General features: G+C 56.6%; 1 protein-coding gene across 5 annotated transcripts in view; it reads left to right on the top strand.

The window, feature by feature from the left end:
- Positions 1-3,592: 3,592 nt before the first annotated feature.
- Positions 3,593-9,280, top strand: part of LOC134338688 (methyl-CpG-binding domain protein 1-like) — a 263,482-nt gene continuing 257,794 nt past the window's right edge. For 3 of the 5 annotated variants that reach the window (XM_063034728.1, XM_063034721.1, XM_063034722.1), the window contains exon 1: positions 3,594-3,763. The gene's annotated coding sequence lies outside the window, so the exon portion shown is untranslated. Of the gene's footprint in view, positions 3,764-9,280 lie in introns of all 5 variants that reach the window. The other 2 variants (XM_063034729.1, XM_063034727.1) reach the window with 2 other exon arrangements.

Raw genomic sequence — 9,280 nt, 5'->3', positions numbered from 1 at the left:
TCTACACAGGTGCTATTTAAAACCTGCTTACGGCAATATCACAGGCGTGTCAAATCAGATAAGCAGCATTCATTAGAGAAAAAACAAATTGAGGAACAAAAACAAGTTTGCCGCGTGTATGCACATCGAAACGTAGAGAAATGTGACATCTGCATTAACAGCCAGCGCACCCAGGGGTGTGCTGAGGACAATCTGTACAGCTTGCCACGCATTCCAGCACCAACATAGCATGCCCACAGTGCTTGGCAGAACAACACAGAACACAACAGCAACTGCAACAACAAGCCCTGTTTCTCCCTCCCACCTGCACGCAAACACAGTAATTTAGCGTCAGGACAGGCTCCAGCCTCCAGTGGACACGGTCATCAGCTTTCAGACACAGCAGACTTGCAGACTTGGCTCCGGTGAACGGACATTGATGTCTGGACTTCTGATTCGACCCCCGGTATCGATCCCAGGTCACACCGATCACTGAACACCGGGCTTCGAGCTCTGGACTCACCAATTCACAAACCCAGGGGGTCATTAGAGCTCCGATTCCGGAACCTGCTGACAACTTGCTAACCTGGTGGGGGTGGGGGGAGCTTTTGTCTACTCTGACATCAGGCCACAGACGTCCAACGACTGCGTCGACTGGAGAGCGGAGACTCAGACTCCAACCAGACTTCTAATTCCCTTGCATCTCTGTCCCTAAATCCTAACATGACACCCAACTCCCCTCCCTGTCCCCAAAACTATTCTTACAAGCCTAAAAAGAATTTAAAATCTAAAAAAACTAAAAAATCTGAGCCGTGAATTAACAGAGGTTGTAGCTTGGCGCCACTTTGGATTACAAATTACATATAATTTTACAAGGTGGCAATGGACATTGCCTTCTTGAGGCAGCACCTCCTGTAGATACGACTGATGGTGGGGAGGGACGTGCCCCTGGTATATTGGGCTGAGTCCATCACTCTCTGTAGTTTCCTGCACATTCGCATTGCCATACCGGACTGGGATATCAGGACACTTTCAAAAGGACATCTGTAGAAGTTTGTTAGTTTTGGTGACAAGCTCGACCTCTTTAAGCCCAAAGTCTTCCCAGATCTGTGTGCTGGGCCCAAGACAGGTAATTCAATATGTAAATGCCCAGCAATTTAAAGCCACTGATTCTCCACTGCAATTGTCCTTTGTAGTTGAACCTCCTTCTTCCTGAAGTCAACCTTAAGCTCTTAAGTTTTACAGATGTGAAGTGAGGGGTCATTGTGCCACTCAACCCATTGACCTAGCTCACTTCTGTAGGCTGCCGTGTCAGGACAGAAGGTTAGGACAGTGGGGAGGAAGGAGGCAAAGGGACTTGTGTTGCATCTGCTGAGGTTCAGGAGTGTTTGAAGACCTATTGTGTGGAGCTTAAGGGATGTGGTGCAGTGGCGTCGTGGTTGGCACAACGCTTTACAGTACCAGCAACCTGGGTTCAATTCCTGCCGCTGTCTGTAAGGAGTTTGTACGTTCTCCCCGTGACTGCGTGGGTTTCTTCCAGGTGCTCCGATTACCTCTCCTCAGTCCAAAAACGTACCAGTTGGTCACTGTAAATTGTCCTGTGATTAGGGTTAAATCAGGGGATTGCTCAAGGGGCTGGAAGGACCAATTCCATGTTGTATTCCAATCAATCAATCTAAACAGAGAGAAAATTCTGACCATTAGAGGTGCAGGATTCCCTAAAGGTTAACTTAAGGTTGAGTTGGTGGTAAGGAATGCGAATGTGAAGTTTGGGTTACAGTTCAAACGTTCAGTTTAATATCAGAGTATACAACTTGAAATTCTTACTCTTCACAGACATCCGCAAAACAAGAAACCCCCATAGAAAGAATGATAGAAACATCAAAGCCCTGGAACCCCTCACCCCCTTCCTTCACACAAACAGCAGCAGAAGCATCAAACCCCCCCTCCCCTCCACTTGCACCAGCGAAAGCACTGACCACTACCCCCCACCATGCACGCAATAGCAAAAGCCCCCTTCAAAGAGATCTTGATCTAGCGTCCATCACAAAGTACAGTCCATAACCCAACACTTTGGGTATCTCAGACAGGTTCTCTCTCTCCATTGAGGGAGAGAGGTCACTCCTGCAACAATGAGAGTGGGAGACCAGTAACTCGTCGTTCCAACGTTACAAACTTCCACGTCACTTCTCCACACGCGCACCCTCCCCCCGACTGGCTCTCACTCTCCATCCAAAGAGAGAGAGGAGGGGAAATCGCTCGAGTACAGCCCTCCTTCAGACAGCAGCCAGTGGTTACAAGGTTGTCTGTCTCCCACGACACTTCAGTTGGCAGAATCTGCAAGGATCCGGGTTGTCCTCAGGGCCGCTCGTCTTCCAGGTTGTTCCTGGAGATGGCGAAGCGCTTGGCCACACAGCCGATCCGAAAACCCACCATTTGCCAAGAACTGTAGTTTGGACTCTAGATCACGGGCTCCAGCAGAACCCCCAACCACCATGATGACAGAAGAAGAATAAACTGTTCTGCAGACGGGGAAATCAGATACTGGCTATGCGGACACACTGGTACCATCTATCCAAGATCCTCCTTCTCGGAGGAAGTCTGCTGTGGGATAGTGATGGAGTTTCTCACTGTGTGAGGGAGTACCCTACTGTGGGAGGGGATGCAGACTTTCCCATTGTAGGAAGGGCATTGAGAGAGCTTCCCATTGTGTGAAAGAGTGCGTCACTGTGGGAGGGGCAGTGAGGGAGCTTCCCCCTGACAGGGGAAGTAAACATGCCATAATCCAGCTCGCTGGGCTGGGAGCGCTGGTGAGGAAGCACCCCAATCTGTGATGAGCGGTGAGGGAGCATCCCACTCTGTGAAGGCTGTTGAGGGAGTGTCCGTCGAGGTGCTGATCACTGGATGATGAGTAGTGAGGGAGCATCCCACTGTGCTTTGAGTGGTGAGGGAGCATCCCACTCTGTGAAGGCTATTGAGGGAGTGTCCGAGGCGCAGATCACTGGATGAGGGAGCCTCCCAGTCGGAGTGATGGTGAAGAACTGCCTTAAGGCCAGTGTTTCGCCCAGTAGGCGTTGAGGGAACAACAAGCTGCGCGAGGGAGTCGGAGGCGCGGCGGGAAGGCGGCTATTCCGCCGTGCTATTGGCTCGGAGAGCCGCGCAACCCGCCCCCTGCAGCCCGGACAGCCAATGGCTAAGCGCCGTCTGGCACTCGCGTGCTCCCCGGCCGGCGCGAAGCGGCTCTCCAGACCCCGACTCTCGCCGACGGCTTGTCCTTCAACGACCAATGGGCAGATCGTGGGCGGCACGTGCTCCAACCCCCAAACAGGTCGCCGGCTATGGATTGGCCTCCTGGCACTCTGTCCCGCCTATTCCCTCAGTACCGTCGATCAATAGGGAGTCTCACCACGCCCCTCCCGCGCGCCCCTCTTCCTTCTCCCCCTCTGCCGCCACGTGCCGGCCCGCCCTGCTTGCCCCGCCCCTTGCACGGTTCCCGACCAATAGCAGAACCAGGCCGCCGCCGCCCCGCTGGGGCGCGGCTCCCCCCCTCTGTCTCAGTCTCCCCGCCCACCTGCTTGCGCGGTGACGCGCCGTGCGCGGGTAGGAGGGCGTTCGGGGTCACGTGTGTTCACGTCAGGGCAGGTCGGCGGGGGCCGGAGCCGGGACACGACAACCGAGCGGAGCGGAGCGGACCGTGCCGGACCGGAGTGCGGTTCGCCACTCACCTCCGCAGGCGGTCCTGCCCGCAACTCGGGGAGAGGCGTTGGCGGCCGGCCGGCGTGAGGTAAGCAGTCAGCGGAGACGAACCGCGTCCGGGGAGTCCCGTGACCTCTGACCTGTGAAGCCCCTCTCCCTCCCGGGGTCCGATTGCGATGCACGCTCCATCGCCGCCTGCGCACTCTCATCCCACGCCGGTGCACGGGTGCAAACTCTGCGCGTCAGATGCATCGATGCAAAAACTCTTTGCAATAGATGCATTGGTGCAAGCACTGCGCGTCCGTTGCACCGATGCAAACTCGGCGTGTCCAAATGCACATTAAATCATCTTGCAAACTATCCTACTCCCACCCGTGCCCTCCGGTTTCACCCGCTCTCCGCGACGGTAACTCGCCCCACGCTGGCGGCTGTTTACATGTAGCAGACGCGACCTGCTTCGGCTCGGCGCCCCGTGTTTGCATTTGCGAGTCTCGCCGCGTCTGTCTCGACTTCTTCCAAGTGTTGACTTTTTATCGTCGCGCACTTCATTCGCGGTGCGCGTTCACTTTTGTGCCGGCTTCAACCTCCGCCCCTCACCCCGCTCCTCTTTTGTTAATTCGCCTACACGTTCGCACAGACTTTTCTGTTGTTGGATTAAATAATGCGTATGAACCGTGGCTGCTGAGCGAAAACGGCCCGCGGAGCTACGAGCGGAAAGCCCGTGAGATCTTGCCGAGGGCCGGTGGGTGGAAAAAGCACAGTCGGTGGGGAGTTGAGAGGGCGTCGGTCGGTGATGGGGTGCGAGAGGGAGATTCACCGCCGGAGATGGCATCGGACCGGGAATGTCCTGAGACTGGTTAAATAAGGGCAACTACGGACTTCGCTGCGAGATTCCTCCCCATTTCCCACCTCGTCCTCTTCCGCCCCCCCCCCAATCCCACCATCACCTTGCCCTCTTCATCCCCCTCCGCGGCCCTTGCCCTGTCTTATTACCCACCCTCTGCCCAGTCGCACTCCTCTTGCCCCAGTCCTGCTCCTCCTCCTCCCTGCCTCAGTTCACTTCGATTGAGATTCGGGTGCACCAATAATCCTAGAGTCCATCACTGCATAGTAATAATGAACAACAAATATAAGTTATGAGCTCAAAACAGACAGAACTGTCACGTCCTTCCCCCCCTTCCCCGTTGCATGCCGCCGTCGCATGCCCCTGTCGCATCGCCCCCTGTCGCATCGCCCCCTGTCGCATCGCCCCCTGTCGCATCGCCCCCTGTCGCATCGCCCCCTGTCGCATCGCCCCCTGTCGCATCGCCCCGTCGCATCCCCCCGTCGCATGGCCCCGTCGCATCCCCCCCGTCGCATCCCCCCCGTCGCATCCCCCCCGTCGCATCACCCCCGTCGCATCCCCCCCGTCGCATCCCCCCCGTCGCATCCCCCCCGTCGCATCCCCCCGTCGCATCCCCCCCAGTCGCATCCCCCCAGTCGCATCCCCCCAGTCGCATCCCCCCCAGTCGCATCCCCCCAGTCGCATCCCCCCGAGTCGCATCCCCCCGAGTCGCATCCCCCCCAGTCGCATCCCCCCCAGTCGCATCCCCCCGTCGCATCCCCCCCAGTCGCATCCCCCCGTCGCATCCCCCCCAGTCGCATCCCCCCAGTCGCATCCCCCCAGTCGCATCCCCCCAGTCGCATCCCCCCAGTCGCATCCCCCCAGTCGCATCCCCCCCAGTCGCATCCCCCCGAGTCGCATCCCCCCAGTCGCATCCCCCCCAGTCGCATCCCCCCAGTCGCATCCCCCCAGTCGCATCCCCCCAGTCGCATCCCCCCCAGTCGCATCCCCCCCAGTCGCATCCCCCCCAGTCGCATCCCCCCCAGTCGCATCCCCCCCAGTCGCATCCCCCCAGTCGCATCCCCCCAGTCGCATCCCCCCCAGTCGCATCCCCCCCAGTCGCATCCCCCCCAGTCGCATCCCCCCCAGTCGCATCCCCCCCAGTCGCATCCCCCCCGAGTCGCATCCCCCCCGAGTCGCATCCCCCCCGAGTCGCATCCCCCCCGAGTCGCATCCCCCCGAGTCGCATCCCCCCGAGTCGCATCCCCCCGAGTCGCATCCCCCCCGAGTCGCATCCCCCCCGAGTCGCATCCCCCCCGAGTCGCATCCCCCCAGTCGCATCCCCCCCAGTCGCATCCCCCTCAGTCGCATCCCCCCCAGTCGCATCCCCCCCAGTCGCATCCCCCCAGTCGCATCCCCCCAAGTCGCATCCCCCCAGTCGCATCCCCCCCAGTCGCATCCCCCCCAGTCGCATCCCCCCCGAGTCGCATCCCCCCCGAGTCGCATCCCCCCCGAGTCGCATCCCCCCCGAGTCGCATCCCCCCCGAGTCGCATCCCCCCCCCAGTCGCATCCCCCCCCCGAGTCGCATCCCCCCCCCGAGTCGCATCCCCCACCCCCACCAGCGGCAGTGAACTGAGGTTTTGAGCAAGAGAGGATTGAGATGGTGTGTGAAATGTGAGCTGACACATTCAGTTGGTCGCATGCGTGCAGATACACAACCCTCATCGGGGGATAAACGGGTGAGATGACATGTGTCCGTCACTGCATTTCCCGACACTTGCGCCGCGCCCCTGTCCTGGTCCCTCCCGTCATCTGTATGCACGCCCATGGCTGTGTACTGAGCTAATAAACATTCCAGGGCTGTCTGCGAAGGCAGGGAAAGCTGTCTTGTCTCATCTTTGACCTTGTCCAGTGTTTCTGTTTGTGTCTCTCCCTGGTGTTGCTTGTGTACTTGTCTTAACCTCCATGTGCACATCTCTATCTCTGGCTGGCTTTTTCTCTCTGTCTCTCCCCCCCCCCCGCCCACCTCCTTCCCTTCCCCCCCTCCCCCACATACTGGAATGGGTTTTCTGGGTGGTGTGGATTTCCTAGTTGGCCATGTTGTTTGGTAGTATCGCTGCCGTTCTCTTTCCTCCTCTGGCTCCAAACCGACTGTGTGAGGGACAGTACAGTGGCTCAGTTTGTAATCCCCATCGGGTTTCCCCTAGTCTGTCTTGTTCCCTCCCACGAACGTGCCAGTTTGCTGGTGTTATCGATTCCCCTGCCCCCCCCCACACACACTCATCCTTGCGGGGTGGAGGAGTTGGGAAAGTCAGGGGAATAATATGGGATTGGTGTAGATGGGCCAGCACGGACTCAGTGGGCTGAAGGGCCTTTCTCCCTGGGGAGTGACTGCTAGTGCGGGGCCTTGTGTAATCTGGCTGCCCTTTTATCTCAGCTACGACAGAGTTGGCTACACTCCGTCCCACTGGCTTCTGCGTGTGGCGCTGTTTACTTCGCCAGTGACAGCCTTGAGGGCTCCACTCCACTCCATCTTCTCCCTCCCCGCTCCCATTCCAAGCCCCGGGCAGCTTTTCCCAACTTGCATACGCTTTTTTATCCTGGAGTTTGCCCCCCCCCCCCCGTCCTGAGGAAGAGACCGAAACACCGACCCTTTTCCATTTCCATGTATGCTGAGTGTGTGTGTGTGAGTGTGTTGCTTTGGATTTCCAGCATCGGCAGAATCTCTCGCGTTTAGCTTTCAAAGGATTATCTTTATTTATCACACGTCCATCAAAACATTCAGTGAACTGCATCTTTTGCGTCAACGACCAGCACAGTCCAGGGTTTGTGCTGGGGGGCGGGGGCAGCTGGGAAGCGTCGCTGCGTTTCTGGCGCGGTCGATTCTGCCCGTCTGGGCTACCAAGCTCCCGAGGGTCCGGCCCACCGTGCCTGTGCGGAACAAGATTGCAAACTAAATCTCTTCTGCCTCCGCGTTTTTTTTAATTTAACGTGCGCACGTCGGAACGTCGAGGCGTACGGTGCAGTGTGCCGTTCTGCATCAGCGGCCGCCGCACTCCGAAGGGGGCGGGGGGGCAGCTTGTATGTGTCACCATTCTTGTGGTGCTGGCACGGTACAACGTAACGTGTGTGCCATTTCAGATGAGTGCTGGAAAGGGACCAGTCCGGTCCTCGGGTTGCAGCTCTAAATCGTGGAAGGGCAAGTGGTCAAGAAGAGGTGCCTTAGCAAGGTGGCGTCCTTCATTAAGGACCCCCACCACCCAGGACAGGCCCCCTTCACACAGTTACCATCAGGGAGGAGGTACAGGAGCCTGAAGGCGCACACTCAGCGATTCAGGAACAGCTTCTTCCCCTCTGCCGTCCGATTTCGATATGAATTTATGATGTATTGTACTGTTGACGTAAAGTTAACACTGAATCTGATTCTGATGTTAACAGCGTCGGAGAGGAAAACTTGCTGCAGTTACTTGGAATGGTTTGATTGCAGCCAGGGGGTCGTCTGGCAAGTGCGAGGCTCTTAAAGGTGAGATGTCGAGAGCACAAGCACTGCGTCGTCACGTCTCTGTGCAGGGCCAGTCTGGTCAGGAATAAGGAATCCTGGATGACCAGGGACATTGGGGCCCGGCTCAGGAAAAAGATCCTCAGGAGTGAAAATTTAAAAATCTGGGGCGCAAAGGGATTTGGGAGTCTTTGTGCAGGATTCCCTAAGAGTGACTTTGCAGGTTGAGTCGGTGGTGAGGAATGTGAATGCAAAGTTAGCATTCATTTTGAGAGGATTAGAGAATAAAAGCAAGGGTGTAATGTTAAATCTTAGTAAGGCACGGGTGAGGCCTCATCTGGAGGATTGTGAGCAGTTTTGGGCCCCTTATCTAAGAAAGGATGTGCTGACACTGGAGACGGTTCAAAGGAGGTTCACAAAAATGATTCTGGGATCATGTGAAGAGCGTTTGGTAGCTCTGGGCCTGTACTCGCCGGAATTCAGAAGAGTGAAGAGTGGCCTCATTGAAACCTATCGAATGGTGGAAGACCTCAATGGAGAGGGTGTTTCCTATGGTGGGGGAGTCTAAGACCAGAAGACACAGCCTCGGAATAGAGCATGTGGAACGGAGATGAGGAGGAATTTCTTTAGCCAGAGAGTGGTGAATCTGTGGAATTCGTTGCCACAGGCAGCTGTGGAGGCCAAGTCATTGGGTGTATTTCAGACAGAGATTCTTGATTAGTCAGGCCATGAAGGGATACAGGGAGAAGGCGGGAGACTGGGACTGTGAGGGGAAAATGGATCAGCCATGATGAAATGGCGGAGCAGACTAGAAAGTCCAAATGGCCTGATTCTGGTCCCATATCGCTGATCTTGGGTCAGGTACAGGCAGCTGCCGGGTACAAGGGATGAAGTAGTGCATGCTGGTTTCCTTCTTGCAGTAGAGGATTGAGGAAAGTAGAAAAGGGATTCATAAACAACACACAGACAGTGCTGGAGGAGCTCAGCAGGTCAGACAGCATCTGAATAAACAGTTAACGTCTCAGGCCAAGACCCCCCATCAGGACCGGAAAGGGAGAAGACGCCAGAATAAAAAGGTGAGAAGCAACACTTTATATTCTGTCTGGGTAGCCTCCAACCTGATGGCATGAATATTGATTTCTCCTTTCAGTTAAGCAAAAGAATCCCTCCCCTCCCCCTCTTCTATTCCCCACTCTGACCTTTTACTTCTTCTCAGCTGACTGTCACCTCCCCCTGGGTCCCCTCCTCCTCTGGTCCACTCTCCTCTCCTATCAGGTTCCTT

Source organism: Mobula hypostoma, chromosome 28, assembly GCF_963921235.1.
Source record: "Mobula hypostoma chromosome 28, sMobHyp1.1, whole genome shotgun sequence".
In the NCBI taxonomy this organism is placed as follows: Eukaryota; Metazoa; Chordata; class Chondrichthyes; order Myliobatiformes; family Myliobatidae; genus Mobula; species Mobula hypostoma.
Note: the sequence above shows the minus strand (reverse complement) of the source record. Positions and strands in the feature narration are given on the sequence as shown.